Raw genomic sequence first — 6,412 nt, forward strand, 5'->3', positions numbered from 1 at the left:
AAAGGCAGCAGAGATTTATTGCCCCCCCTCTCTCTCTCTCTCTCTGAAGGCAAATGTGGGGGTCGTCATAATAATAATGTATCATATGTCATTTTAATAGTATTCAATCCTGTGTGTGAATAGAGATAAATGATTAAATCTTGAGAAGTATAGGAATATGTATACTAATAAGTACACCGCTAATATTAGGTCAAATAAAACAGCTCATAGATATAGATAAAAGCCTCAAACAATCTGTAGCCAACAGTGACACCATCTGTTTTTGTAGTAGAATAGCTCATTCTGTCTTTGGTTTTTCCAAATACAGTACCTGAACAATATGTTCTTATTATAAAAACCTTGTTCATATTCTGAGATGACCCATTGAATTCTCATGGGACCAATTAAATCAATCAATTGAAATCAATCCATTTGTACGTGAACCGTTTTGCCTAATTGAAGTTCAACCCCAGTAAGGAAACAAAACGGCACATTTCCAAAACGTGATGCAGTTCGCTGCTGCAGTGAGAGGCTTGGTGGAGGCTCAGGCTGTAGCCCAAATGGCACAATATTCCCTATATAGTAGTGCACTACTTTTGACCAGAGCCCTATGGGCCCTGGTCAAAAGTAGTGCACTTTAAAGGGAATAGGGTGCCATTTGGGACAGAGTGCAGGCTCATTAAGCAGAGTGTTGGGTCGCTATGGTGTGTGGATACATCTACATACAAATGAGTTTCTAATGCAATATTATTAATTACTTTTGCTGCTATCTTTGTTTATGTGTCGTCATTGCACAGGCTTAGTTAACATTGACAATACAAAACATGCATAAACAGCCACCCACCTTCAACTGATAGGCATAAGCCTTCTTCATAAATCATCAACATCATCATCATCATGAAATGTCAAATCAAATCAAATGAAATCAAATTTTATTGGTCACATGCGCCGAATACAACAGGTGCAGACATTGCAGTGAAATGCTTACTTACAGCCCTTAACCAACAGTGCATTTATTTTAAACAAAAAAAGTAAGAATAAAACAACAACAACAAAAAAGTGTTGAGAAAAAAAGAGCAGAAGTAAAATAAAGTGACAGTAGGGAGGCTATATATACAGTAAAATAAAGTGACAGTAGGGAGGCTATATATACAGGGGGGTACCGTTGCAGAGTCAATGTGCGGGGGCACCGGCTAGTTGAGGTAGTTGAGGTAATATGTACATGTGGGTAGAGTTAAAGTGACTATGCATAAATACTTAACAGAGTAGCAGCAGCGTAAAAGGATGGGGTGGGGGGGCAGTGCAAATAGTCCGGGTAGCCATGATTAGCTGTTCAGGAGTCTTATGGCTTGGGGGTAGAAGCTGTTGAGAAGTCTTTTGGACCTAGACTTGGCACTCCGGTACCGCTTGCCGTGCGGTAGCAGAGAGAACAGTCTATGACTAGGGTGGCTGGAGTCTTTGACAATTTTGAGGGCCTTCCTCTGACACCGCCTGGTATAGAGGTCCTGGATGGCAGGGAGCTTTGCCCCAGTGATGTACTGGGCCGTACGCACTACCCTCTGTAGTGCCTTGCGGTCAGAGGCCAAGCAGTTGCCATACCAGGCGGTGATGCAACCAGTCAGGATGCTCTCGATGGTGCAGCTGTAGAATTTTTTGAGGATCTGAGGACCCATGCCAAATCTTTTTAGTCTCCTGAGGGGGAATAGGCTTTGTCGTGCCCTCTTCACGACTGTCTTGGTGTGTTTGGACCATGATAGTTCGTTGGTGATGTGGACACCAAGGAACTTGAAGCTCTCAACCTGTTCCACTACAGCCCCGTCGATGAGAATGGGGGCGTGCTCAGTCCTCTTTTTTTTCCTGTAGTCCACAATCATCTCCTTTGTCTTGGTCACGTTGAGGGAGAGGTTGTTGTCCTGGCACCACACGGCCAAATGTCACAGAATTGAGGGAATTAAAAGTGACAGGAGGCTGTCCAAAGCAATAAAAACAGTGTAATGTGTGCCATGTATATTTTGTTAAATATACAACAGGACTATGCATGAAGCTGTAACTGAAGGTTCTGAATATTCATTATTCCATTACTTGTGTGAAGTAGCCTAACGTAGCCAGTAGATGGAGCCAAAGGACATGTTACCTCAACATACGTCTCACTCTAAGTTGACCTCAGGGGACAGACAGTCCTGAATACTAAAGGACATGTTACCTCAGCATACGTCTCACTCAACGTTGACCTCAGTGGACAGACAGTTCTGAATACTAAAGGACATGTTACCTCAGCATACGTCTCACTCAACGTTGACCTCAGTGGACAGACAGTTCTGAATACTAAAGGACATGTTACCTCAGCATACTGTACGTCTCACTCTACGTTGACAGACAGTTCTGAATACTGAATAAGGAGGATGATGTATATACGTATAGACCGGTTATGGATGGGCTCTATGCAGAACAAATGCAGATATTAATAACACAATGTATTGTGAATATTTTGACCAGTAAAAATAGATAAAGACATGCGTGAGAATATGACAAGAGTCTTGAGAGAGCAGAGGGTGGAGGGAGCATCACACAATGGTCTTATTGAGGGGAAATGTCAGCTTGGACAGCTTGCTGAGAAGTGATCTGCATTATTGGCATGGACCCACTGACCAGGTCACAGGGAAACCTCCGTCCATGATGACCACTGTGTGGGCAGGCAGAGGAAGCTGAGAATGCACACAATGAGAAGCACATGCAGTTATACACACGAACGCAGGCGTGCTGAAGACGAGGCAAGTGTCTCTCTTTTCCAATATGTTTCCTCTCACCCCACTCAGTTGCCCCTATTTCAACTGGCACTCATACAGTTCTTGAGCAGGAGGACAGCTGGTTGGACAGGAGAGGATATTGTTTCGTGTCCTGACTATCTGCTTGAGGATTTTTTGAGTGGGTTTGGAGTTTTCTGTGGGTTACGAGGATATTCCATCAACGTCCCACCAAACATACACAGAGCATGGTTGCCATGTTCTCAGAATATAAGATATACATTTCTAGACATGTTTCATGGGAATGTTGCAAGAACATTCACGTGTCCAAAGAAAAATTGATTACACATCCCATCTTGTTACTGAGCCAATTAAGGCCCTGATTGGTTAACTCCTGATCCATTCATAGCTCTTTGTCTGTGGGCAAGGTCAGGGATACTCACACACAGTGTTTTCAACTTACATATTTGACATAAACAATTACATTGTGCATGTTCATTTATACAGTAATTAATATTCAACGTGTCCTCACCTGGGATTTGAACTCACAACCTCATGGTTCACAGTACTCCAATCTTCCTGCTACCCCACCAGGTCCGTGTCAGGTGTCACTTCATCTGACTATTCTCATCATTGATTTGATTGACTTATTTCAGCAATTGAAGGGCCTACTGTATAGCTGTCTAATGTTGGTGGGGCATATTAACCTGTTTTAATGATACTCCTGAATCACTATGATAAATACAATATTTTCTAGTGTACTTTTAACAGAGCTGAGATTTACTTCAAAGTCCATTCTCCTTATTTCTTACAGCCTTACTGGGACAGTGGTTAGGGCGTTCGGCATTGGTGCCGGTGGCCTAGGTTTGAGACCCGCTAGGGGAAGCACTCCACTCTCATGCTCTTAGCAATATACGCTGAGTGTGTAAAACATTAGGAACACCTTCCTAATATTGAGTTGCACTCACTTTTGTCCTCAGAACAGCCTCAGTTCGTCAGGGCATGGACTCTACAAGGTCTCGATAGTTAGGCCCTGTCTGGGATCTGATTAATAGGAAGTAAATTCAGAGGGCGTAAAGGGATTCACTAGAAACTGATTGACCTGTAGCTAAAATACAAGGATCTGATTCAGTAGGAATGAGATTAACAAGGAACTGAATCAGTGATTCTCTTGAGATTAACCGTAATGGACTTGATCAGATGACTTGACAGTTTCACTTGACTCCGAGAAGACTATGTAATTACATGGAAGCACATCGGTAGTGATGGTGAATATGAAGCTTCCTAACATGTCCTAATTGACCTCTGAGAAGGACTGTTATCCCCCCCACTGCCCACTAAAGAGGGAGGTAACACAGAACGCAGCTTGCTCCCTCTGTCACATCAGTTGTTCATTTTGGCATCAGACCAACAACATCCATGGCCGTGTTCGAGAGCATCAAAACCGTGATGTATCGTGGGTAAATTGTGACTGACTGATCTACAAATAATAAGGAGTTTCTATTTATGATGCAAGGTGATTTGTAGATCAGTCAGTCGACAGTCGCCTGCACTGTCAGCTGCAATGTCGAACAAGCCCAATGGGCGCGTTCGAGTATATCACTTTTGTGAAGTTGGTCACCGCCTTTCAAAGTGTGTTGCGTTATGGTTATAAAAATTGTCCGACTTGGGACTGACTACATGTCGACTGCATAAACGTATAAAAAATATAAAAATATAATCATGTGATCAAATGTCATGCAGTTTTTGATGAAGTCGCCATCAAGTCGAATCACCTGCAATGTGGGAGGCGCTATATGTCAACCGATCATTGTTTTTGTTTGACCCACGCACATAGCCAAAGACGTGACTGAAACAGGAACTAACTTTGCTGCGATTCTAAAGCTACAGGGCATACAAATGAAAGTGATATTTGAGATCTCTCTAACAAAATTCATGTTATATGTTTTCAGTTTGTGCGTGTGACTCACAAACTGTTTATTTCGACATTTATACAGAAAAACTTGTATAAACAATAGCAGCTATGATGAAACACTGCCAATGTTGATCTGAACCTTGCTGTTAGAAGACCACAGCAGTGTCCGGCTTTCGGCTGTCGCAGATGCACCTCCCCCGACGTCACTAGCCAGCTTTCGTCTACAGTCGCCTCCGTTAGGCTCACTGCTCAAACACACCGAATGTCACTGGCAAGCAGCACTGCAGACGTCAGCCCAGTGGAAGTCATTCAAGACAACATTTTGGTATGGATGGATTGAACGGTTTCTCAAGAGGCCCGTAAAGCATGTCATCAGAGAGCACCCAACAATTTATTTCCCACAGTTAGGGTTAGTGTTAGTCAATGGAGCGCTTGCTTGTTTGAACAGATGACAATGGGATATAGACATGGCACAGAGAGTAAAGGCTTTCACATCTTAATTAGTTTAATAGCTGTAATCAACTTGGCTTGTTTGTTGTTCAGTAACTTTCAACGGGTGACTGTGCTTTAGGGCAGTGCTGTATGTATCCTGTATTCAGACATGGAGATGAGAAATGGGTTCCTGTCTTTCTTAGCCGATTTATAGAACTTTCTACCAGATCAAAAAGATTGCTAGCCAAAACGTCCTTTTGTTTAGCCTGTCTGTTTGCTAGCACTATTGAAATGTACTTCCCCATTCTGCTGACCTCTTTTGACCTTTGGCCAAGGAGGCCCTCGACATATGAAGACTGGAGGCCATTGTTGGTAAGATTAACATTGTTTATCTGTGTTGTCTTATGTGACCTCTGTTAGCAGATGATTGATAAGGCTTATAATTGGTTGCCTCTTGTGCTTGTCTTTATTTTCTAAACAGTTACGAGGTGGATAAATGTGGCTGCAACAAAAAAGAGGATTTGAAGATAGTTAAGTCAAAGCTGAATGAAGACAAGGCCTCAAAGGGATTAACACATATGTAAATATGTAATTTAATGTGTAATGTAATACATTTAATAAAACAAAAATGGCAATTACATTTGTAGTAGCTTATCATTCCTTGTTTTATGATATTTTAATCATTTAGCAGACACTCTTATCCAGAGCGACTTACAGTTAGTGAGTGCATACATTTTTTTCTTTTCTTCTTTCATACTGGTCCCCTGTGGGAATTGAACCCACAACCTTGGCGTTGCAAGTGCCATGCTCTACCAACTGAGCTACATGGGGCCAACTACAGTTAGAAACTTGAGGAAATAACATGTGCACTAGTATAGTAGTGACACAGTGATTTTGAATAGGCAAACAGTAGTAAATGTGTCAGTTGTCAATAGTAATTCAAAAGGGTTTATATAGGTAATGAAAAAGGATCAAGAGCAATTCAGTAGTGACACACAAATGGCAGTAGTAATTTAATAGGGATTGAGTAGGCATACAGCAGTAATGTGTAGGCAATACGTAGTCATTAAATAGTGAACGTGTAGGTATGTGTTGGTTTTAAGTAGTAGATACTCAAAAGCGCAGTATTTACACAGCAATCACTAAGAGAGAACCATGTAGTGATTTGAATAGGAAATATGTAGTGTTCACCAGTAGTGAAATATCCCAAACATCCTGATCACTCATTACTACTTTAACTGCTTCATAAATCACTATTGGTTTACTAGAAATCTCAATGTATGACAGATTTATATATTATACTTTTTTACAAGGTAGTTTTGATGTAGTGAACTACTTTTTC

Source organism: Coregonus clupeaformis, chromosome 28 (assembly GCF_020615455.1).
Source record: "Coregonus clupeaformis isolate EN_2021a chromosome 28, ASM2061545v1, whole genome shotgun sequence".
Lineage (NCBI taxonomy): Eukaryota > Metazoa > Chordata > Actinopteri > Salmoniformes > Salmonidae > Coregonus > Coregonus clupeaformis.